Raw genomic sequence first — 26,771 nt, 5'->3', positions numbered from 1 at the left:
ACTTCACTACAGTACTATTATAAGGTATATAGGCTAGATACTCAGCACAAATTCTAACACTTTTATAACTCAGTGCCAATACCAACAGGGAAAAAAACTAGTTTCTAAGAGTATACAGGCCTGAATACCTAAAGAGTCACCCCTCAGCTTGATTACTTGTACTTTATGATGTTTCAAAAGTAACACAATAAAGAAAGTGTAAAGATTAAATTATAACTAAACACTTTATTCTTACCTTGGTCAGACACCACTTGACAGAGCCTTCCATAGAGCCCTAGCACACTAACTTGACTTTCCACTGTCCAAGAATAGTGGGGGATGGGAATAGCCAGGTAACTGGAAAACCTGAACACACAAACCCTGCTGCAAAGACGCCAAAGTCCTGGGCCCTTGCACCGTGTTTTGCAGCACTCCAGGTTCTGGGACAATTCAGCTGAGGTACACAGGCAGCCCCACAAGAAATCCCATCTGACCAATCTCTCAAAGCAGAAGGGATCACAGTACATACACGGTACTCTTTCACCAGTAATGCCTCCTGAAACTGATGCTATCATCAGCTCCACAGCTCTAAGTCTTGCAGAGCCATAGCTTTAGTGTAAATCTGAGTTGTGGAGCCCAGATGGCTCCTGAATGCTCCTCCAGCACCTTCAAAGCCAGCTTCCCAGCATCCCATGTTTCAGAAGCACAGACAAAGACATCAGCAGTAGCTCTGAGCAAAGTTGGCGAGGGCTCAGCAGGTGAACTAGCTCAGGGTCTGAGCCACACATAAACCTATATACCGCTTCCAGATCTGAGCCCAGGATTCAGTATGGATCATTTGTTACCTGAATAATGGATCTGTGCAGAAGGAAAGCAAGTTTCTTTGTCTACCAACTAATTGTAAGGTCAAAAATTAACCTATCAAGCTAACAAAAGTTATTTGCAACATGTCCCATACAGTGTTTAAAATCCTGTCCTCTAAACGTTTGCCTGAGTATATTTCTCTTCACTTGCCAGCATCCTCAGGCATCCCCCTCAAGAGCCACTTCTGCAAAGAGAACATAAAGAAGTGGGAAGGACTAAATTCTCTAGGCTGTCCCATACATGCAAGCAATGTACTAGGTTAAACATGACTGTCCATGCATAGACAGTATTTCAAAACCAAACCACTGCAGACATTATTACTCACTACCCTGAACTGTAAATCTGAGCTCTAACAAGGAGGTCAGAGCCCTCCCCAAAAATGTTAATGCTAGTTTACTTTAAGTAGTAAGCTAGTTTACTTTAAGTACTTCAACAAACTCCAACAAATTTTGAAGTTTCACCTTCCAGAAGAATGAGTTTTGTTGTTTATCTGCACTTTCGGTGCCTAGATTTAAAACGAAAAGGCAAGTACAGCTGCTCACAGCTGATAAGGCCTCATGCTTCTGGCATTTATTTATATCCATGATCCAGAGTAACAAACGCATGTACTTCAAACAACTGAAGCAACTCTTGGATAAAACATGGAAATAAGAAGATGAGACTAGAAGAAACCTCCTTTACTGCATAAATCCACTTATTCACCATAAATCAAGAAAAAACACTTTTGGATGAAGGTAATAAAAGATCCATACTGTCTGAGAAGATCAACCGCCAAGGTAGAGTGTCTCAACAACAATTTCCAAGTTAGGGCACGAGAACAGCTCAGGATGACATCTTGTTGGTTCTCATCTGAACATAGGGCCAGCAACCCTGCCAATGCAGTTAATGTTTTCTGGCTGAGGTCACTGACATCTGGTTTGTGTACAGGCAGCTTCTGCTGCTCAGTGTTGCACAGGAACAGAGGCATCACAGGTTGTCACAGGGCGGCACAGGTTTAGTGTTTGTGATTAACCTCAAGCAATGCCTGATTTGTGGGATTGCAAAAACACAGATGGAAACTCAAGTTTGAGACTCCATGAAATAGGAAGAGGTAGTCAGTCCTATGGGGAAAAGCCTAAGAGAGAGCAAATAATGAGTGAAGACAGAAGTGGATGGAACAGAAGTGTGCCTCTATCCATGGCCATGCCAGCTTGGCCCAGGGTTGACCTAGCTCCTGCAGAGGACACCCAGTCCAACTGAGTCTGAAAACTCACAACTCAGTACACAGTTATTATACTGCATCAAGATACTGCTTATATACTGCAGCTTGTCTGTACTCATCTGCAACATAATACTGGGTTGGGGTTAGGCTGTACTCAGTTATCTAAAAGTGGAGGGTTAAGGGCTTCAGGGTACAGCTCTGCAAGGAGCATAAAGCAATTTTAGTGGCTGCCAGCAAAAGAGGCGGACCCACATCCCCAGCTATTCATAGCACACTCATCTGAATAACTAAAACACCAAAGATTTATTATCAATCAGTCAGACTTAGGAGCTTATCAAATGCACCCTACAACTCCCTGATTGCAGGAGCTGAAGACAGAAATGTTGTAACTGTGGCAGATGAGAGCAACACTGAATTTTCCTGGAGAAGCACAGTCTGAAACAACCTCTCACAAAGCAGTTTCTTTATTATACAGACTAAAGGGGAAGGCAGGAAATAAAAAGGCTGGCTACAGAATGCCCTAGTCCATTAGACAATTATTTTTCATATGTGTGTCTTGTCCTGTATCTCAAGAATCACTATGGAACTGAAACACTGGTTATTTCCATATAAACTTCTAGACTCTAAACTGTCAACAAACTTTAAACATGTTCTAGGAGTCAAAACCCTGAACAAGACTGAAACACAAACAGCATTACCAAGAGCTCTCCTAGCATGCCCTCCTGTTTCTTCTATAGCATCTCTCTGCTGTGTTAACTTTCATTTAAAACAGCAGCCAATAGTCATTTCAGATGTCCCTTCCCCCTGCTTCTTTCCTACCATTTTGCCCTGCTGATAGAATAACAATCCAGTATCACAGCCAAGGAAAAGCACTGCAGAGCCAAAAGAAGATAACCAGACTGGCTGGAGAGGGATGTATTGGACAGCTCTGGAACAAGACTAAAGGAGAGGATTTCACAGGGACAAATCTGGAAGAGCCAGCAACTGGCAGGGAGGCACACGCTACACAAATCCACTCAAATACAAGGGGCATTTCTCATGTTGCACCCAAATTTGACTCCATCTCACAACACTTTGCTATTCTTGGTCTTCACGGTAAACTGACATCAACACTTAATCAGAAATCCATGGTTAGAGAAAATAATATTTACATCACAGAGATCAATCCCACTTCTTGTCATGCCTTCTGTGCTTTATTTTGTTTTGCAGTTTTTCATTTGAATTTTGTGTTCCAAATTAGGGTTATGGCCCAGACAACAGGAATTTGAATTGCTATGCATAATATAAAGTAAATAAAATAAATTAAAAATTCTTATCTCTGAGACGCAAACGCTCTTAGATATCATTAGATAATGCCAGCACCAACACTATGTGCCTGATGCTTAGGCACAAAAAAATTAAATCAGTTTCAGGCACTGATCCTGTTAGTTTTAAGTATGAGGTATGCTATATGTAACAAAGTGATTTGGACATGGATTACAGGCAAAAGCAAATAGGTCAGTACCTGAAACTGTCACACTTTTCCCCAGTCAAAATCTGACAACTATTTAGTAATTATTCAAATGTCCCCTTCCTTGATGAGAACTAATACTGCACATCTGAGCCTTTCAGCTAACAGCCACATGGTTTGTGAAGCAGCCTCTTGGCCAGGTGAAGAGAAATGATAGCCTGTTGTGATGACCTAGCACTGAAACACATTTTATCCACCTGGAAATTGTTCTTTTACAACCAGTGCTCTCAGTACACTAGAAACTAGTTTAGATACCTGATAATTTAGATTTTAATGTTCTTACTGTGGATACAGCCATCAAAATTCCCACTGCCTCTCATTCCTCACACACTTAATATGCTGATTTAATTATACACCTGTAATCCAGTTTACATTTTACAGGAGGCAAAAGGTAAGGAGATTCCAGTAAATGACACTTGAGATAACAGAATGAGTTACTGGAGAGCACAGTGTTCATTCTTTGCATACGTACCTGCCTATTATAAAGGGCTTAAAAATTCACTCAAACAGAACAGGTAGAAAGCCTTGGCAAAAGCTAAGCTAAAATTAATTTCCAGATTTTAAGGTTATAAAGCTAACTTACAAGGTACATATCAGACAAAACCTTTTTTTGTAAATCCATGGACAGATAGCTTCAGTCTGCTGCTTGATCAGGTTTTTCTCCCCAGCTGCCCTGAACAAAGCTTTGCCCATACTCACTGACTGGGGCACCAGGCAGCAGGGACAGGAGTGGACCTGAAGCAAATGAGGTCAGTTCCATGCTGCACTGCCTGGGAAAGCAATGGAGGGAAACTCAGGCACCATCACTATAGAAAAAGTGAAATAAAACATCTAGCAAGCAGAAAGAGGTTTAGAGATGGATTGTTCTCTGCCCACATTTAAATAGCAAGGACAAGATAAAAAAATTACAAGCTCTGGCTACCATTAAGATAAAATGGAGGACAGGAAAAAGGAATCAAACAACTCTGAATCTAAGAAGAGCAGAACATGAGAATTTTTCCAAGAATAATTTAACAAAAGACGAGATGGAATGAAGCTGTGATATGTCCTAATTGCAGGTTTATTAAGTCAGTCAAATTCTCCTCAGAGAAAACAAAAATCTAAAGACTCCAATCAAGTAAAGGTTGATCTTGGTGATGGGAAAAGGAGGAATTTCAGAAGGCAAAGTGAATTTAAATACATCCATGTTGAAAACTGGAAGATCTTTTTTCAGAGATTGAATCCTGTCAGTAAGACTAAGAAAAAATTTTGACAATCTCTAAAATTATTAGCATAACAATCCTCATAGAATGTGAGAGAAAGATTTGGGATTTTATCTCGTGCAAACCCATGAGCCGCCAGGAGTATATTTTTTTCATAAAGAAGATAATACTGAATCAAAAAACTCCAGCAGGTTAACAGACTAAATGGAAATACACATGTAAGCTTCAATGCTGATGCTATTGCTGCTCACTCAGAATATCACAATGTTAAAACAGATGCTCACTCTTTTCCCATCCCTTACAAATGGTAACATGAAGCTGAGTTCCGATCAGGAAGCTAATCCCAAACTACATTCTCTGTCTCAATGGGTTTTCCCTTTTTCCCCTCTGTAATACTTTACCTCAACTCCACCCAACATGTGTGATGTATTTATGGTAGAAAAAAGGGCTTCAGTGGTGTATTTTTGAAAATCTATTTTTTTATGCAGTAGCCTAGCCAACCAGGAAATCAAAGCCCTGCATATTATCATATTTTATCTTGTATGACTGAAGGTCACAGGCAGTCAAATCCTCTGGGTGCACATCCCTCTAGGAAATCCCAAGCTCTGGGAACAAAAATACTACTACAATCTTTAGAACAAACTACTTGAGGAACTGGTGGTATGTGCATATGTATTTCAAATACATATATTTATTTTGTATGTACTGACATACACACATGCCTTTCTGATGCAGGAGTTAAAAATTCCTTTCTAATACACCAGTGGCCAAACAGCTAACATACCAGCATTTTGGAAGTGGCTTGCACAACAGGAAAAGCAATTGCACAGTAGGAAAACTCCAGCAGGGAGACAACAATCCAACAACAAACAGGACATAAAGCATCAAACAGAGAGTGAACACTTGAGGAGCTAAGACAGATGCAAAAGCTGTTGGTGGTAGTGTGGAGAGATGTATTGGTTAGCAACTTTAGGAATACATAGAAGGCGTGGAAATATTTATCAGTGCAAGGTGCTGAAAAGATGCATTGAAACAAAGTTCACAGTCACTTATCAAACACAGCTGCTCAAAATCACACAGGACAAATTTTCACATATGATCTCAAAAACATTGAAATGCCACCCATTAAGGTATATCAGCAGTATTAATTCTTATGCTGGTACAGTCCTGACACAGCAGGCTTTAGCAGAAAACTCACAGAAATATCTTCTCTCAACAATATGTTTGTGAAATGCTTCTACTTGGAAGCTATGTCAAAATTTAAAGTTATAACATTTACTTTTACTTCCAGATGCAAAACACACACATCTATTAAACAATGCCATGTATACACTTCTCCCAAGCCATCACTACTAAGTCATCAGTCAAAACAACCCCTTCTTTAAAAAGGACAGGCTTAAGCCTTTCAGCATAGGCTAAACATTTTTCTGATACCCTCTAAAACTATAGTTATCTTGTATGAAAAGTAATAAATAACAACAAAACAAATGTTTTTGGTATAATTTTACAGAGCTATAATTTTAATTTTTCTGCTTAGCAGCACTAGTTCTTGCACATCAACAGTACCATCAAACTCATGTTTCAACCCCGGGCCTGTCAATATCCACAATTCCACATATTTGTTATTAAAAGGTACCTTATTCAGAAATCTATTTTGACACTGCACTACTGATGCCACACATACACAGTCAGTTCATACAGGGACTACTGGACCCCCACTAAACACAGAGACCCCTGCTAACTTCAGCATCACAGCCAGGAAACCACCCAAGTCAGACTGCAGCAAAGAAATTCCACTTCTGATGTAATGTGGACACAAATAAAGAAGTATAAATGAGAGGAACAAATTATGCCAGAGCATTTATTGTATTCATTCATTCCTTACCTTTCCCTTTACATTGCAGAGGTTACCTCACCCCTTGAAACATAGTCATAAGCAGCAACAGGTTTCACATATGAATTCTTCTTTCCCTGGATGCTCTGGGGAAGCAAGAGCATTCACTCAAGTTGCCTCAGCTTGAGGACAAGGCTCTGCACCGAAGCCCTTAAGACCTTCTCACGGCTGCTGATTTCATCCACGAACCGAAAGAGCATCTCAGCAGGACACTGCCAGCCTCCTTTTCAGCTCCCACTCACTGATTGCCAGTCTCTGGCAAGTGAAATGTCAAGAAACAGGCAGGGGCGGTGTTTGGAGAAGGAGGGATAAGAGATTCTCACCATCCATCAACCTCAAAACCTATTCAGCCGACAACTTGAATGGAACAGGCATTTCATTCTCCATGGTAACAAGAGATGGAAGGAGGTTGGGGAAAAAAAAGGAGAGAGTACAGACCCAGGGAAATCTGATGCTGAAGATGCAGGGAAACTTGCAAACTTCGCAATTTCTCTCTGCTGTCCAAGTTGCACGCAGAAGAGAGAAAAGCCCTTTCCTTGCCTGCACAGTCTGAGACAAGCCGTCCTGTGGCCATGATGAGGCGTCTTTTCTGCAAGCAGCATATTGATGTAGGGGGAGGAAATCCCTTATCCTGCACCAATCCTACCCAGAGGAAAGACAAATGCCTTCTGAATACTGGAAATTTGGGAAAAATGTAGATTGTTGCCCCCCACAAAAAAGAACTGTCTGAAAGGGAAAGATACTGTCATTCCCTGTACAGTACTTCTTGTCTACAGATCAAGCCACTGATGCCGATTCAGTCTGTGTGCCAGCGCTGACCACAAACCAGAGTGGAGGATTAACATCACTCTCTTTGTCTGCTTTGCATGTTATGTGGAAGAAAATGTTTGCTACTTCTGTTATGCCAAACAACTTAGATGCACAGATAAAAACAAGGAATTTATTGATTCTTTTCCAAGGCACACCAAAACGAAGCATGGAAGCGGACAAACTTAAAATTCGGGCAACACCTTTGCCAGCCTCAAGGGATCTCATGGTAAGTCAGTTCTTATTAACATTTCAGGCCTGGCCATCTTCTGAACTTTTTTTCCTGCTATTTTACATTCATAACTTGAGCTGTCACAGCCAGAATGTGCACAACAGGGAAATTACATTTGGATTCATGCACGTTTGTGTTCCAAGCTGGCCTCATGCAGCTACTGAAAAGAGTCTCTGGCTAAAGTACTTATGCAAGATAACCCAACAAAGGACTGAAAAGCTTTGCAAATCCAGGCTGCTGCCATCTTATTTTTTCTCAGTTTTGTACACTGATTCTTTCCTGAAGAACACATTTAAACCTCTCTCCCCCTTCAAAACTTACCACCTCAATTTGGAGTTTGTTCTCACTTTTATATTGCACATGGGACATGCTGTTGGTGTGATAATATAAGCTATAAAAAGAAGTATTATCTATACAGAGAGCTTTTTGTTAAAGGTGACCTGCAGAGTTGTTTTGAGTTCTTTCAGTAGTCCTTATAAACAAATATGCCTCAGGTCATAGTTTTTTTAAAACTATGAATTTTTCTTCATTGTACTTATTTGAATTTTGGATAGGCAACTTTAAATTTCTTACGTAGATCTTTACCATCCATGACACTGCAACCCATAAGGCATGTTAATACACAATCCTCCCCAGCGAATTTCAGCCTTTATTCTCACTAATAATTTCAAAGCCACATGAATACATCCTTGCTTTTGAAAATCACTTTCCTCCTCTGAAAAAAATTGTTTTATTTTCTCCTTTGTCTTCCATGACTGACCAAAACAGAAGCTCAGCAGGAACAATCTTACAGTCACTCGCTACTTGTTCTCCAACTTATCTTCCTGAGACAGTCTTTTCCTTAGGCAAAGGAGGGCACATTTAACTTTTGAAATTTACTTAGGTCCATGGCTTAGAGCTATTTTCCTTTTTTTCCTGAAGGCTTTAGCAAGAAAATGAGAAATGAGACTACTCCATTCTCTCTTTCCCAGCTAAAGCCAACTAAAGTAGGAATGACACACACCTCAGCTGGAAGATGTCAGCCTCCTACAACTCTATATAAGCAAATAAATGCTGTTAAATGCACTTGCATGATCAGATGAATTCAGTTGTTTTCAGCTAGTTTTGAAGATACTTCAGAATTCCAAGGAGATACTTCCAGCCCATTTAAAATATATTCTACTGACATCTATTAAGAGGAGGGTATTTAACACAGAAAGCTTTTTGTTTTCTTTTCATAGAACAATCTCAGACTACTTTGTCATTTTGCTTTGCTACAGGAGCACAAACAGGAAAGAATGTATTTTTGCCAATTGCCATAAAAGCAGAATCATCTTCTCTGAACTTGCTGTTCACTGCATTTCACCTTGATCCTCTTGAAGGTTTGAAAGCATTGTTGTTTATCTGGAGCTCAGGGAAAGGGATTTTCTTTCTCTCTGAAGTTGATTCTAATGTACTTCAAAGAGTTGCCATCTATTAACATTATCCACTTGTCTTCCTATGATTCAAAAACTATACCCTTAGAAATGAAGAGCTTTCCCAAATGTGTTCTAGCAGCATGCTTTAGGCAAGAAAGAAGACACTGACAATGTTACCAATATTCAGAAATGTGACAAAAACCAGTCCAAGAGCACAGAGTCGTACCAACCACAGTGCCCACTGTGTGCTCCTTTTCAGCCACCAGACAGGAAATGTAGATGTGTCACACCAAGGGCATATACAGAGAGACACATTTTGGAAACAAATCTACTATGAATTGGTTAAAACTAGTATCTCAAAAGGCACCCTACCAAGAGGTACTGAAGTGAAGGGTGAAGCATGCCCACACAGAATCAAGGCCTTATCCAGCTTCCAAAACAGAAGAATAAACAGTACAGTACAGCCAAGATTCAAAGGACTGCCCACCATGTGTGCCTGCCAGGCAATAATAAAAGCTGAAATGCATCAATAGCTTCAGGCTGGCTGAGAATGAAACTGACTTGAGTTCTGATCAAGTTTGGTGGTCTCCACACAGCTCTAGCATTACAGAAGCTACCATCTCTATTGACAGCAATTTTACAGAGAAGTGAACCAGTAGGAACCAGTGGAAATCTCACTGGGACAGCACTGGCTGCAGCACATCACAGCATCCTGAACTGCACTTGCCTAGGTAACAAATGGGTTTCTGGGAATAAAAAAGGCTATAAAACATGATTGGAAAGCACAGAAAAATCATCAAGACCTCAACAAATTCTGAGAACAGCACTTGGGAAAGCCAAAGCATCTTGGTTTAAATTGACAACCATGGCTGAAATATCTCTGACCTGTTCTCAATACAAGTGATTTCAAGGTAGGAATGAGTATGGACAGAGTACACAGGGCTGACCTAACGACACAGTGTGTGTGTCATCAGTAAAAGAACATACTGTGCCACTGAATTACTGAATTACCAGGCATTTCCCACTGCAGACATACCACCCCAAAACAGGAAAGGTGGACTTCATGCATGTAATTTTCTCAAAACTTATTTCTCTAATAAGCAAAATTATACTAACCCAATAGTTTACTATTTTCAAGTGTGCCCCAAAATTAATCAAAGATAAGAGTTAAATAAAAAGCTCCTCAAAAGAATCAGCATTAACCACCACAGAGGTGAAGACTGAAATTTAAACCAACTTTTTTTAATTAGTCAGTGTTTTAAAAACTGTCCGTAAAATAAAAACTCTCCACAAAAGGAATAAATGCAAAATCCTATGGGGTCACAAGAGTTTCACGCTTCATAAGAGACAAAGAGCAAATGACAGCAAGATTCCTAACAATGTGGTTGGCAAATGCCATCCAAACCAGCACACAAAGTCACCTCAATCTGTTATCCAAGAACTTGCAACAGCAATAAATGTTAATGACACATGGCAAGGTAAAAGCTATCAGGCCAGGGAAGGAACAGCTTTTAGGAGAGCATTAGAGGTTTATAAGTTTTGTATTCTAAAATTTTGTATCTGCAGGAAAGGTTTTCAGTGTTTCACATGCAAACATTTTCATGCAAATAAATACATTTTCCTCTAAACTAAAAGAGTTTAAAAGGGCGCAATTAGCAGTTTTCACTGAGTATAAATCAGACAGCTGCCTGTAATTGGAACCAGGAGCAAAAGACGTATAAGAGATGCTTTCTTCCTTGCAGATGTTTTCCCAAGATCTAAGGGAAAGTTCTACTTCAAGAAATTAATATAATACTATCTAAATCTACACAGTCTATGGCTTTAATAGGTACATTTACATGTGAATACTTAGTTTTGGTTTGTTTTTTTTTCTTTTCCTTCCCAATTTCATTTTAGATTTCATCTATTTCATATACGACGAAACATAAAACAGCTACAAAGGTGCAGCAAGCCAAATTAAGCTCACTGTACTACCTCTGCAAATAAAGCTATCTTTTAACAAGTAGCAGAGGGGTCAACACCAATGAATCCATACTAACTGCTATCACTAGCAGTGCAAGAAAGAAAAAGACTACCCTTCATTCCAATGGGAATCAGAGGAAGCTGCGAATTTAAACCTGTAAATTGAAAAAACTAAATATGAAGAAACTGAATATGTTTCACATGACAGAGGCATGTCTAAATGCCTACTTCTGTCTACATTTCGTAATGCTACTGAAATACAAGTGATGCCCAACATATGCTTGGGACACAGGACACTAAGACAAAGCACTAAGCAATGCCTTAAAACTCTATCAGCGAAAATAATACAAAAACAATGGGTTGGGGATTTTTTTGGGGTGGGGAGCAGTGGGGACATAAAGATAACACCAACTAACCAATCTTTTTTTCCACTAAGTCAGCATTTCAACAACTCAAGTTGAACCGATCAACTATAAATGAACTGGTCTCTTAAGAAAAAAATTACTTACATTTGTATCATTCTGCAAATAAGAGGACATTTTTTAGAACAGATGACACCATTTTCGTCAGCCTTTCTGCAACAACTAACTGCTCCCATGATTTCTAACCATTTCCCTATTTTACACAGTGATCCCAGCTGTACCCAGTTGTAAAAAACAGGGAAACTTCCCCTTTCCTGAGGTCACTGGAAAACCAGAATCAAACGCTTTTCAACAAGATGATCAGAACACTGCAGATAAATATAAAGAAGAACCACAAATTACATATATTTATGCACAACACTCCCAAGACACCAAAATGACAGAAGAACCAGCTGAGGTACTAATGCAGATATGACCTAAGAGGCCTCAGGCACAGAAAACCAACCAACCTGTGCAACTCAAAAAGCAACACAAACTCCCAGCTGCCGGCTTCTCTTCCCCAGTGTAATAAGATGTAACACATATTCAGTTTACAGTATGATGCCACATTTTGGCTGAAAGGCATAAGAGATATGAATTTAACAATGTGTTAAACTGGTGTGCAGCACCTGTGTCGTACTACCAGCCTGCTTGATTTCCCCAGGGCTGGAGGATGTGTCTGCCACCACCTGGAGATGGGCAGCACAGCCTAACTTACCCTTTCTAAGCTCTTTCTAGAACTACCTGGGCACAAGGTCCCCAGCCTGACCACAGGTCCTCGGCACTGCAAAAGGACGGGCAGGAAAAGCATGCTTTGAACTACAGTATCATTTGGTTGGAAAAGACCTTTAAGATGCAGTCCCACCATCAAGCTGGCACTGTCAGGTACACCTAAATCAAACCAAGTGGTAGACTTGGCAGTCCCTAAGTGCCATATCTACACATATTTTAAATACCTCCAGGTATGGTGATTCAACCAGAATGCTAACCATAGATTTCACAGAAAAAAGTTAGCCCCTGAATGAAAATTTGACAGTGTGAGAGATGCTTATAAACAATCTCCTCTCACTTGTCTGTGCTGATATAAGAACAGCAGGCACATATTGTATGACAGGCAACTGCTTCAAGTGACTGCACCACAGGAAGAAGCATCGACACCAACAACAAAAGGGAACGTTAGGGAAGCTTGTGTCTCCTACAAAATGCTTTGAAAAAAAACCTCTCTGTTGCAGCATGGACTCTAAACAAATATGCCTACATTCTCTCAAGGTATCTTACTTTCAAATGCAAATAATATGATGTGTAATGAAAGGGAATAAAGCCTTGTTCCCAGAATATAAAATAAAACTAACTGAATTTACCAAAGGACAAAAGAAGGTTGAAGCTCTCACTAATGGCTTTGTGTCTGATTCTCAATACTAAAAGCTTCCTGTGCTTAGTTTATGAATTTGGAAGGGAGAAATTTTGAAACCAAGTATGTAACACATTTTATTACAGGCATATTGATTTCCACCTTTCCTGTGAAAATAATCTGCACATTTCAGTTTTCTGCATTTCAAGATTTTATCATCTTTTGGAGCAGCAAGAAAGGAGACATTGCTGAAAACATCTTGTATTACCTAGATTAACCTTGTGCTCACTACTTCCCCACACAAATAAATGCCAAAATAGCAAGCCAAATCTTTCCTCTCTGACCTCCAAGTAAGTACTACTGCTTGAAAAAATATATCCTGTTACTGTATTCCCACCCCCTCAAACCATTCCTCTGTAAAACAGTTCATCTTAAAAATACAGCGCTGTCACCTTCCTTTTTCAGGTTTTTGCCATTGCTGTCACTATGGAAACAATCAGATCATCAGATATGTCAGTAAGCACGATTTATAAAATACAAAAGCACCAAAGGTAGATATTCTATATAAAACCCAATCAAGACAAAATTAGCGTGTTAGCAAGGAAACATTGGCTTTAAAGAACTTTCAATTTCATATGATTTCCTAGAGCAATGCTGCAATGAGCTGCAGCCAAGGAGAGAGCTGCCAGGGCAGAATCATGCATGAAGTCACTCAGCCAAAGGCTGCAACAAACCGCCAAGACAAAGGGCTTTGTCCTTTTCCATCCATTTAAAACACAAAAATCCTACAGTAAAGGGAAGTCAGTATATCCCCAAAATATTACACCAACATAAGAAATATGGCAAGACATAGAGATATTTGTTTCTCTGAGACTTAGAAATAAATTAAGGAAGACCCTTTCAGTTTGTTTTGCCTGTATCTCAATAGCTCATTCAGTCATACTCCCCTCTGTTCATCATCTTTGTTCACATCTGCATCAGAAGTAAAGGTGAAGCCAATTACTCACAGCTACCCAACCAAAGATTTAAAGCAGTTCTTAGAGAAACATCAGTTATAGAGCTTGGTTGGGCAGCTATTCTGTTGAGTTGTAGTTTCAGCAGTGCAAAAGCAGAGTGCTTATTATTGCTGTAAGATGGGGTTCATCCAAACCCATATGTGCAGAAGATGCAGTTTTCCCCTGCTCCCAAAGCTCAGGACATACTTCACTTTGACATGTTGACTCAATTATAGCACTCGGGAGCCTCAAGAGAACAAACAGCTTTTTGAGACACCTCCCTCTCTACCACACACACACATTCTCCCTGTGCTTATTTAGAAGGTCACTGCCTTTCATCATCACACTATTCTCTCATATGTTACACTGAGGCACCTACCCGCTTCACATTGCTGCTTTTCCTCACCTCTACTGTCTTGGAAAGTAAGCAATTACCATACTTCAAATTCAGCTACTGAAGTTACAACACAGATAACAAAAGCAAGAGGGACCTCTTTTTATGACAAGATAAAATATTTCAGCTCAAGAAAAAAGAGCAAGAAAACAGGTCAAACACAAGAGTCATAGAGCACTAGGAGAAGAGAGAACAGACATGAAGCTGTAAACTAGTTTTAAAACATTGCGGAGCCAAAAGAATAAATGTGTACTTTTCTTAATAACGACATGGCAAACAGTAAGCTCCAGGTGCCATTTCAGGTTGGGAAGACAATCTGCCAACCAGTCAGTGCTGCACAGCTGACCCTGAGACTGCTTTCTGCCTTTAGGACTTGGCTGAAGGACTTCCCCACATTTTCTGTCTTTGATGCTACATGCACATACAGCAAAGTCCCTTACATTCAGAGCCCTCAAGTGGCTCAATAAAAGAAACAGTCTACAGTATTCTTGTCTTAAAAGCTCTGGTTTTGACTGACTATTTTGATGACAGATGGAAATTTATCAGATTATTCACTTTCTGACACAGGACAAGCCACTTAGGACAGCAGTTCAGGTACTCTTGAGATGGAGATAGTCCCTTCCTCACTTGAAATATATGCTTTTGATTCCTAATTTCAAAAACATAAGATTATGTGCTTTGTCTAAGATTTCCTCTATTAGACTGCAGAAGTCAGATGGAATAAATTCAGACAGAAGCTGCAAGGAGAGAATGACTGAAGGATTTGGAATTCTGAACTATCAAGAGGGCAAGGAAGAACAAGATATAAATTACATAACTGAGTGAAAAGGTAGAGTACAGGACAAAGTAAGATAAATTTAATAAGTCTTTTGTGGGAAATCCCCTTCCACAAAAAGCTTCTAGAAACAGAGTGAATTTTGATGCAGTTCCTCTGCAGTTAATTATATTAGTTCACAAAAATCAGGAAACTGTAAGATAGTACTGAGGACAATTCAGAGCTGGAGTTTATGTTGCTCAAATACTGGACAATTGTGCAAGTTTATATCTGTTTTCTATCTGGCTCCTTTTTTCTTCTTTTTCCTCAATCCTGCATGCCTGAGGGGTTCCAAATACCCTGTGCTGAAGTACTCAATACTTTTAAAAAGTTAGAGTAATATTCATTTGGTACAGTGGTACTTCTTGTTTGCGTATGTAGCTCTTTGCCCCTGCTTCTCTTGTATCTTTTCCTAGGCTTTAAAGTGACTAGGAAACATACACACACGTTGAAGTCTGGGTAACAAACAGTATCTACAGAATATTTTCAGTATTATCACCTACTGTACATTCCAAAGCACAATTTCTAAGACCATAGGTTACTCCAGTCAGTCTGATATTAATTATAACATGTCCTCTAGCAAAGATTGCTCTTAGGACTCTGAACAGCTGCCAAAGTCAGTGCCACAACACCAACATGAAAAACATGAAGTGATAAACATAAAGAACTTTTGCATGTACTGTATGACTTCTGCAGAATTGAATATGTCACTGAAATCAGTAGGGGAGATCATTACAAAATTCCTTGTCATATACAGGAGCTTTTATTCTTCAGGTATTTACAAAGAAAGCTGAAGACACAGCAACTCACAAACTTTTTTCCTAAATAAGAAGTCTACACCATGATTTAGGGTACTTGTTGGTACTTGACTTTACTAAATACTGACTTCCTAGCTGTAAAACATTGATTTTACCTTTTCTCAATGCATTCATGCAAACAAGTCTTCAGTCAACACACATGAAACTCTTGCCCTTCACATTCCTTGACAATAACTCTGGGGCAGGAAATCTATTTCAATATTTCCCTGTGATAGTGGATGTAACAAAAAACCCCCCTGTTTTTACCAGACAGTAAAACAAGTACGTTGTAGTAATAGAGAGAAGTACCTCGAAAGGGTCCTTAACCTCACTGTGAATACCATGCCCTATAAACTTAATTTGGCAAACCTCTGCTACAGAGAAACAGAGGAGTTTCACACTCTGTTATTCCATTGAAAAAGACAGAATAATTGTTTATAAAAGGATAGACAACAGAAGCAAATATAGAGCTGGAGAGGAGAAAGCAATCCTGCTTAATGGAAAAATACACCTGAAGTCTGAAATACATACACATTTCATCTTCTTGGGCTGTTCTTGCTTAGTATAACCAGAAAATAAAACTGTATCTATTATTTCTTCCCTTCTCTGCTTACTGATTAGTGAACTGAATGTCATCATCTTACTCTGTGTTTTTGGAGCTTTCTTCTAATAGATTAATGACAACAGAAAAGCCACAACATTGAGCAGCACGCATCTGCTATTTTCTTGGACTCACATGCATTTCCTAACAGCACCCTGAACTAGAAAATACTTTTCATGCACATGCCCGAGGTTCACATGCATTATAATCGAGCTACCAGTGTTCAGACTGAACTTGCTTCCAATATTCTAATAGTCTGTAACAAGAAGGCAAATAAATTTCAGAAGACTGATTTATTTTGAAACAGACAGTGATTCTCAGTCACCTAACAGCTGTCTTCAAAGAAAATAAACAAAATTCAAAGGTTCCTACTGATTCTGGAAGAATCAGTGCTGTTCACTAGCCAGCACTTAATACTGTCTACATTCAAACAGCTCTATAGCAGTCCAGCAGGCTCTCTAGAGGAATCACACACTATCAGAACAACTGTAAAAATCAACACGCAAAACCAGTTCCCCATTGTATGTGGTACACTCCAGTTATTTCAAATATCCTTCCATATTACCATAAGATAACCTGCTTGGTAAAAATGTCAAGTGATAAAAAAAACCAGGATAAAATGTAACTTTCCACTCAGTAAATAAATTAATTCTATTAATTAATTGCATTGATGATTGCACCCTTTTTCTTTGGCACAAATAAAGTAGTTACCCTGCTGAAAAAACAAAACCCCTAAATCCAAATGAAGTTTGCCATGCATTCAGAGAAAGAATAAGATGACAATCATGTGGCATACATTTATGACATATTTAATGCAGTTCTGGAAATTGGAGATTGTCAGCAATAAGTACAGAGGAAGAAGCTAGACAAAACAAAAGGAAACACCTGAGGAGGAGTTATTCCCAAGGAAGAGCTGAGGAAGTAAAGACAGCGTTTCTCACCAATTTTTCAGATCCAACACATATTCAAAGCTACTACTTTGAATATGGACTCTCCCTCCTGCTCTTGCTAGTTCATGGGAAATTTCATCTCTGCCAAACAAATCAAGCGAAACTGAACTGCAGATTCCATTAACTTGAACTCTCTGAGACAGCAACTCAGCTACTGTGAGTCACTGACAGCTGGGAACAACCCTGCCAGCTTGGGAGGGACAGCAAATTCAGTGCAATATCCATCCTCATACACTCAAATCCACAACGGCCAGCACATCTGAAAGGAATCACAAGGATACTACTGCTTACTGGAGAGGGAGATGTCTGTTGGAAAAAGATTGCTCAGCAGGAAGGGTCTGCTTCAGGCAGTTACTCATAATACAGCCCTACATGCCCAGAGCTCTCAGCAGAACACAACTCCACGTTCAAATCTGACGTTTTCAATACAGAGGTCCAAAACTTTGTGCTGCACCCGATTTCCTGGTGTGAGTGAGGATCTCAAAAGGGATCTTACAAAGTCTTCCAGCAGTAAACCTTTGTACATATAACCACTTCCAAATCATCTGTTCTGTTGGTATGGAAAAGGAAGTGAAAATGCAGTATGCTAATAAAGGACTCCAAAGATCCCTCTACGGATTCTACACGTATTAAAAAAGAAATTCAAGCCTTCCTGCATCACAAACCAAAGCACAAAGAAACAGACACCACTGAACAGGAGGGATGAGCAGTCAGCTGCTTTTGATACCTAAAACTACATCGCTAAATCCAGTGATGTTTGTATCTCTGGTCTCATCAGGCTGTCTCATTAAAAAACCTGGCTTATGCATTATATATTGCTTTTGCAGCTGCACAAAGTCACTGCATGTACACAGTTCAGCCAGTTACATGGCTATGGCAGAGGGCAAAGACTAACTCTTTTAGAAGGGTGAGAGAAATGACAAGAGGAAAGAAGTAACTTGATGCAGATTCCTTAGATTACATATTTTATAAAAGTATCACACTGGGAAATAAAATTAAGAGGGTTTGCTTGGGATGGGGGAAGGTTTGCCTCTTTTTAAGAAATCCATGTTTTCTAGAGGACAAGCACAAAAACACATAGCTCATCAGTAACTGCCCTTACAGTTTTCTTCAACATATAAGATTTACTCACTTTTAGAGCCTTGTCTACAACAGCAAGATTTAGAAGAAGAAAACCCAAAATGCTATTTCCAACTCAGTTCAGTTGTATCCCTAAGTCTCACATGACTTAGCCACTAATGGTAGAAAGACCAAAAATGCTTAGCCTCAAGAGTACCATTGTAATTGCTAAACTCAACCTTATTAGAAACGATTATTCTCTACAAGCCCCCAGATACAGAGATTTATTCTTTATTATTATTTAATAAAATTACAATTTCATGACTGTAACTTCTTCCAGGACAGATCCTTACATCTACCTGACACCTTTTAAATTAAACCTATTTCTTGCTTGCTAATTTTTCTTGATATTGTATTCCTCAGGATTGCGTCTCACCACTTCCCGAAAGCGGAAACATTGCAAACCAAATGGAATTTTCAATTCAATGCATACTGTCATGCCAAATGTCAGCCAGGGACATATTTCTGCCACTACTTCTAGAGTTGTATGCAGTAAACTACTGCTTTTAGTGTCCTTCGGTTAGGAGACTGTAAGAGTCCTTGGTCAGATCGGTTCTTCTCATTGAATCACAGAGCAAGATAATCACAGAACAAGATCTTGCTTTACCAGACAAATTTATCTATACACAAAACGAGGAGGAGAATCTTGCCTTGCCTTTCATGGTTTCAAAGATACATCTTGAAAATGGGTTGATGTTTAATGCAGTCTCATGGAAAACAGACGAATATAGACATTACAATATCACATATTTACTTTCATCTACCTTCCTTCAGAATACTAATAACTTCCCATAAACAAAGTTTTGTTTATTTCCTATAAATGAAGTTTGACGCTCCCCTTAGTCACTGCACTTTTAGATGCCTGGCACACTCAGTATTTCACTGACTAAAGGGGAAGATTTTGAAAAATTCCTGATAAGTACTCACAGCAGAGCAATGCCATTAAATTTATTCCCCATCTTATCAATAGTCCTGTCGATTTGATAAAAGTGTGTTCAGTTAATGCTCAGCTACCTTCAGAAGACAGCTGATGTGGTAAACATAGAATCTTATGAGAAATTCACACAACTATGCAGGAAACAGGTAGTCATGCATGCCCCTCAGCCATCCCTTCCCATGTAGATTACAGGCTGGGTATTGTATTTGTATAATTTATTTTCAGAGATTTCTCTAGCTCTAAATTCAGACCTGGTCAAGAGATGAAACATTGCCTACCTGTCAGCTTCTGTGGTCTCCAGTGCTGGAGAATGCCACACAATTTACACTAAACCAGAGTCTCACACTGTTTTGATGGCTGATGCTTGCAATTTTATGAGCTGATAGATTAGACTTTTTCCTTTGCAAACCTAGATACAGTTTAAGGTGACAGGTTTGGCAAGTCTGGATTTATCAGTTGCTCTGAACATAAAGCTGCAACAAAGAGGATGGAAGTTAAGCACTCACCTTTTCAGCAGTGCCTTTGTTCAGAAGCCAACACACAGAGCAAAGTCAACAATGCCTGGCTTACAAGCACACCCTCCAGCTGGGAAAAAAAAAACCAGAATGGGTCTAGATTAGAGATACACAGGAAAGAAAGATCAAAGAGTACTTCATTTTATACACATATGAAGAGTATTGCACACAGGCTGTGCAACCAACCACTTTGTTCTAAACAGAAAATATTCAACAACACAATGCACACACTATTATGGCTCCCTAAAAACATGTCAAGTGAAAGCAAATGCAGTATTTCTCAATCATGGAAACCAACTCCCAGTATATAGAAGGAAAAGCAGAAAGAGAAAAAATACGCTAAGAACCCCTTGGTTTGTTTTAAGAGTTATCAGTCCACCAGGCAAGAGAGTTCCAACTTCCTTCACTCTAACTGCCAGAGAACTTGGCCTTAAATTTTACATAACTACATTTCTTCGTAATGAGAAAGTTAAAACATGTCCCCATAGGAAGTCCTCAATACCAGAGCTCAGACAGCAACTGAAATTCTTGTGCAGACTGCATAATAGCAGAATCACAGAATATTCTGAGCTGGAAGAGATCCACAAGGATGGTGGAGTCCAACTCTTAAGTGAATGGTCCATATCAGGGATGAAATCCACAGCCTTGGTGCTATTAGCACCTTGCTCTGACCAACTGACCAACCATATATCCCCCATATCTTGGGGATATGGAGAGACCATATATAGAAATTAAATGGAGCAATATAGATTGCTATCTCATAGTTGTGTTTGAAAACAAAGCTTCAGGGTTTTTTTGCTTTGCAAAGGGACTTCCTCGGACTGGTACACTTTCCAAATTCTTTAAATAATCTCCTCAAATTAATTTCAGGGGTTGCCTTGCAGCCTCCAGGAATCACCTAGCAAATGCCAAGCATAGGCAAGTCCTTTATCCCCCAAGTCAGGGTCTGGGGCACCGGCTCCATGTGACTCCTCATTGTCCAATTCCACCACACCAGAGCCCAGCAGGCACCTGGCACCTACCCAGAGAAGTTACTGAGGGGAGCAGTGAACCTGAACACATTTTACTATTTACCCTATGGCACCAGCCAAACAGACCAGCTTTGGGCTCCCTATCCATTCAGATGCAGCCAAACTGACTTTCTGATGCACTTTATTTCATTAATGAAAAATTCTCTGCCGCCTTCCTCTACATGAAAAAGGTGTCAATCCTGTTCATACCATCCCATCATGGGCAGGTGGCCACACATAACACAAACAGTAATTCACAGTCCAGCAGCTTCCTTAACCTTCCCCACTAGATGCAAACAGGAACAAACCAGTGCAGCTAGACCTCTCTATCTGGCACTGGCTTGCTTCCATTTATCTGCAGCAACAGCTTTTAAGCAGAATGTAGCAAGACACCATTCTTGAAAAATCATTCTTGAAACTTACTCACCTTTCTTCTCCCCTTATACTTTTTCATACTGTTTGCCCAACTGTTCCTTTTTAAAACACTTTTTTCCTGAAGAAAGGCAGTATCTAAGACTGGTATGCGATAATGTAGATTTGAATCAGCAGGAAGCATTACGGAGGCAATATTAAAGAGTTAAGAGAGTCAGCCAACTTGTCCTAATACCTCAAAGGCAAACATAAATGAAACGGGTAAAATATTTCCAAATTATTTAATCTATTTTCATTAGAAAGCTAAGTCTTTGATGTTAGATTATTTCCTAACTATTTCTATCAGTCTTCTGTATCATATATTTGTTTTTATGTATTTGTTCTTCCAGTCTTTCCTCTGGGCAGACTATTCCATACTTCAATATATTTTATAGCCTCATTCCCTTATTTCTAGTTATGTCCCTTCTCACTTAACTCATTTAATTAGTTTCTATCTTTCAACTATGCACCTTTCAAATATTTGTAGACTCTTATCACATCTCTCAGCTACACTCCTGGTTATCATATGGCCCAAGAAGGCACGTGTGCCTGTAGGTCCCCTGGTCTGTACTCCTTCGCCATTTGTCCCTCCAATCTCTTCAGTTCATTTATATCTATCTAAAAACAAGACGTTTGTGCCTGGTACAACTTGCAACTTAACTCTCACAGCTGTTCAAGAAGGAACTTCTCTTTAATTTTTGTAACTCAAAACTGTATTAATTTATCACTTTCTAGCATGACACATCTCTAAACAGATTTATCTGCTTTGCAGCTATTCACTCCAAATGTTACTGGTGCTTGGAAAACTAGCACTTTTTCAGTTTCACTCCTTCCCTCGAGCACACACAAACACATTTCTTGTTAAACCATTTTGACTGAACTCTCCCCAGTGCCTCCCCACAAGTACTTCATTTTTATATTCTCCAATTAGTTCTACTATCTCTAGTTCCTCTGTTTAGTGTCTTTATGGTTAAGTCACTTCTAACATTCAGCATCTTAGAAGTTTAGAAAGACCCCAGCCTCTAATAAAGGTGTAAAACCATACATTTTTCAGTAAGATACAGCAATACAAGGACTCCACATGGCTAAACAGAGTATTTTTCAGCACTACCACATTTACATTTCTGACTTCCTGTTGAGAATTTCCTATTCTCAGCCTAAAGTATCTAATGCAAAAGACCAAAACACACAATCTGATGTCTCAAACCAGTTACAATACACAGTTATGCCAGGGGTGCTGTTAGAAGGCAGCAGCTGTCTCCCTTCCCTTCCCCAAACACTAACCAGCAGCACGTAGCCTTTGTTGTGCCACCACTGCCCTGTGGTAAGTCAAGTTATTTCTCTATTTTAGATTCAGTGCACTGTGCATCTGCACAAATACCTATAATGGCACTCTGCAGAGATTATGCAGGGACAGGAGAGTGGGGCTACGTGAGAACCTACACCATGGAAAATGTCTTTCAGGCCCTGTATTTAACTCCCACTTGTAAGCATCACCTTAGTGTCAGAAAGTAAGCCTGACATCCTGTAACTGGGAAGTCTGCAAAAACCCAAAGACTTCTCAGAAACAAACAGAAGGAGAATCCTTAAGACCATATGAATGAACACTGAAGATTTCTGCATAGTTGAGGGGACAAGATCAATTGAACACATGGTAGATCTGTTGAAGAGCTGAATTCTTTCAAGGATTAGAAAAAAAACTTGATGGAGTAAAGGAATACAAAAACACATTGTTTATTGGAACTTTCTCAAAAGATTTGGTAGAGTCCTTCACAAAGGGCTACTCAAGTCACTGTGCAGGCAAGAAGAACAAAGCACTGTCACAAGCAGGAAACTGGCAAAAGAAATGAAACAAGAATCACTGATCAGTTTTGAGCATGGAAGAAGGGCATTTGTGGAATATTCAAAGATCAGCATCTATTTTTTACAGGCTGTTATTAAATAATTGCAAAAGAAAGCAAAAACAAAATTTTATCTGAACACAACTTTGAGTGAGGTGGGTTGAATACACAAAAGAATGTGTATTATTTAGGAAATTCTAACAGGGAGAACTCTTGGGCAGTCTGAAACCATAGCAACAAAGAAAATGACAAATAAATAAACACCAAAAAAAGAGGTCTTTAATTATCAGCTATAAATTTCCTATCGTTTCTCTGTAAGAATTTATGTTGTCTGTCAGTGAAAACAGTCATGTGATCAGCACTGTAAAAAAAGTAAACAAGATGTTTAGGAAAAAAACCCCATTATATATATTAGCATTCTCTAGCAAACACTGTCTAACCCCATACCTTCACCTTTAATTTATTTAAGTCCAGCTTGACTGAAGCAATATTTAGCAGAAAGAAAAATCTTCAAGAAAATTCAATGAAAATTATCAGGGCAAAGAATATGCCTAAAATTGAAGGGAACCTATACAGAAACTATTTCAGTACTCTTGAAATCACAGGCAACAGGCTTGCAATCAGTGACACCTAAACCATTTCCACATTCGCTGGTTATCTCTGCTAGTATCCTCCAGGACAGAGTATGCCTGGTTTCTAGGCAATCCAGTCTACTGTTTAACTGCTGGCACTGTTGGAAAGCTTTTCCCGAATTCTAATTATACAACTTACACCCTTTACTTCTGGGCAGAGAGAATAGGAGAGAATTTTTTCTCTTTGCAGCACACTTTAAAATTTTACATTATTGTAACTCCTCTAGCCTGAATAATTCTGATTGTTCCATTCTCTCCTAGTAGGTCATGTTTTCTTTGCTATTACTTTCTCCTGAGCTACTTTCAGTTGGCCCTCATCTTTCCTCAAATATGGTGTGCAAAAATATCTGCAGCAGTCCATTGTTCCAGAACACAGGAAAGAGAAAGACTGCAGCAGTCCTACATGATCTGAGTTCAGACCGGAGCAATCCAGGTCAGTTTCTTCCATTGATCAATTTTCTGTAACACAAAAAATAAAGATTCTATCACTTCCTCCAAAACAATACATTGGGCACTAAGGACAGAACACCATATTACACACAGCACTTCTATGACTAGATACAGCATTCTCTTCTCCTTTTTTATTTCTCATCAGTGCATTCTATGCCTCAAAGTCAGCCTCCCCAAAGGCTGACTGGCTGTTAAAATAAAATAGTAATGACATCAAAGAAACAAACTAATGAAATGACAGACAGCAATCTTTCTTTAATGTATTTGTGCCTAGATATATGACATCGGAAAGCCATCACACAGTAATTATGGCAACACTTAAAAATGTCACCTACTGTAAAAAACAGGAAAAAGTTTTTTTGTGACCAAATTGTTGAGAAAACCTTGTACCATTTGTTTCAACTATATTCTCACTTTTATTTACATTACAGCACATACCAAGAGGCTTCAGCCACGGTTAGCTTCGTTGCATATTATGCATCTACCCAAACAAACAGCTGCCCTTTTTACAACAGCATGTAGTAATAGGACTTGGAGGAATGGCTTTAAACTGACTGAAAGAGGGCAGGTTTTATTTAGGAAAAAATTATTTACTATGAGGGTGATGGGGCACAGCAATATATCATCCAGAGAAGCTGCAGATGCCCCATCCTGGAAGTAATTCAAGCCAGGTCAGATTGGCTTTGAGCAACCTGGGCTAGTGGAAAGGTGTCCCTGGTCATGGCAGGAGTGCCAGTAACTAGAAAAGGTGTCTTCCAATCAAAACCACTAGGATTCTAACAGTATCTGTATATGTAATCAGCTTTCTGTATGCCTAACAAAAGACAGATGCTGTACCACATCCTTTTCAAAAGAAATGGATACAGCATACAAGCAGAACAGAAGTATTATCCAAATTTTACACAAATAGAACTGAAACAGCAGTTTGGAGTGAACTACCAAACTTTGGAGTGAACTACCAAAGTTCACATTAAAAGGAGAGCAAGAGGCCTAGATCCAATTTTCTAATCACAATTACAAGCTCATTAACCACAAAACAATCCTCCTCTCCTCTCCCTTATCACCAAATGACACACACGTAAGATGCCTGCCCCTAACGCTCATTCACAGTAATAGTGGTGGTCAAACACCATGCAGCAATTTGCCAAAAGAAAGCAGGAAATATTTTCCTTCTTTACTATCTTGCATTTAGGAAGCCAATATCACTATCTTCATTCTTCCTTCTTTTCCTAAGTTCATGCCAGTTCATACCAAAGGCCTACACAAGCAGGGTTTAAGTAAATACCTCATTTCATGAAGGAAACGAGGAACTCTGTCACTGCAGTCCACGTCCAGCAGCTGGCTGTTAAATCAGGAGAACTAAAAAATTGCTTTAGTTTCTTCACTCTTAAAACTACAGTATGATGGAGTGCTACACTACAACAGCTGGAAAGAGAAAAATCACACCTTTAACTTAGAGGGCAGACTTTAAGAAATAAAGAAGTCACTGAAAAAGAAGCAAGCCAGCCACAGACATTTTCATCTACACCTGAAAAAAACCCATGCAAAACCAGCTAAGAGTGAATCAGAAGTGAGTATGTGTTTTTATTAAGAAAATCAGAAATGCTGCAGGAAATTATGGAAAAGCAAAGAGCTAAACCAGAAGCTAGGTCAGAAAGGGACATCTCCCCAGAGCCTTAACAAATCCATCACAAGACCCTAGGGAGATGTTAAAAAACAAGGGGCTTTTGTAGCATTTTTAATACTCCTTTATGTAACACAGTGCATACTTTTACCAAGAAGAATAAGGCAGTATGCAGAAACTAAAAATACAATTGCGTCCTGAAAAAAGTTCAGGAGACACAACAGCATTTGATCAGACACACAAAGGTAACAGACCACAGAAGGGTACAAATGATGTGAGAAAAACTGATAAGGGTATATTTCAAAGAACAGGGAAGAAACCGCAGAGAAAGAGCTAGCAGAAAATATCACACAGGTTACACTTGCAGCTTAGTGAAAAACCTAATGCAACATTAGAGCAAAGCACTAACTGCAACAAGCAAGCAAAAGAGTCAGGTACCAATATGCATGGTAGGCACATAAGAAAAACATATAACTGGGTATTTCTATGACCTATTTTGGTCACTTTATAGCAATGATACCTTTCTAATCACTTTATGTTCGTATCCAGGCAACAGGACCAATCATGCATGTAAGAGATCATGATAGTATTAATATATCTTTAAGCTGGGGCAGATGACACATTTACAGAGGCAGTGAAGAATTCCAGGCCTCATTTCCTCACCAACTGGAAAAAACCTGCCCCCAAATCCAAAAACCATCCTACTCACCCCCCAGATTATACACTCTGCTGCAATACAGCAGCAAACTACTCCCATCATGTGAATTATCATGCGATAAGCACCAGTTCTACTTTTATTATGTGATATTACTTGCAGAGGATGGAAAAGTATCAGTAAAAGTCAGCAAGAAATAGGTAATTGAGACAATTCATGAACCCTT

At 39.2% G+C, this 26,771-nt stretch overlaps 1 protein-coding gene across 2 annotated transcripts in view; it reads right to left on the bottom strand.

Moving 5' to 3' along the window:
* The window catches only part of NDST2 (N-deacetylase and N-sulfotransferase 2), a 126,351-nt gene that overhangs the window by 82,621 nt on the left and 16,959 nt on the right, over nt 1–26,771 (bottom strand). Inside the window, exon 2 of one of the 2 annotated variants that reach the window (XM_084209951.1) lies at nt 19,914–19,992. The exons of the other annotated variant lie outside the window; for it this stretch is intronic. The gene's annotated coding sequence lies outside the window, so the exon portion shown is untranslated. The remainder of the gene's footprint in view (nt 1–19,913; nt 19,993–26,771) is intronic. 2 annotated transcript variants of the gene reach the window in all.

Source organism: Fringilla coelebs, assembly GCF_963513975.1.
Source record: "Fringilla coelebs genome assembly, chromosome: 8".
Taxonomy (NCBI): Eukaryota; Metazoa; Chordata; class Aves; order Passeriformes; family Fringillidae; genus Fringilla; species Fringilla coelebs.
This window is presented reverse-complemented; position numbering and strand designations above follow the sequence as displayed.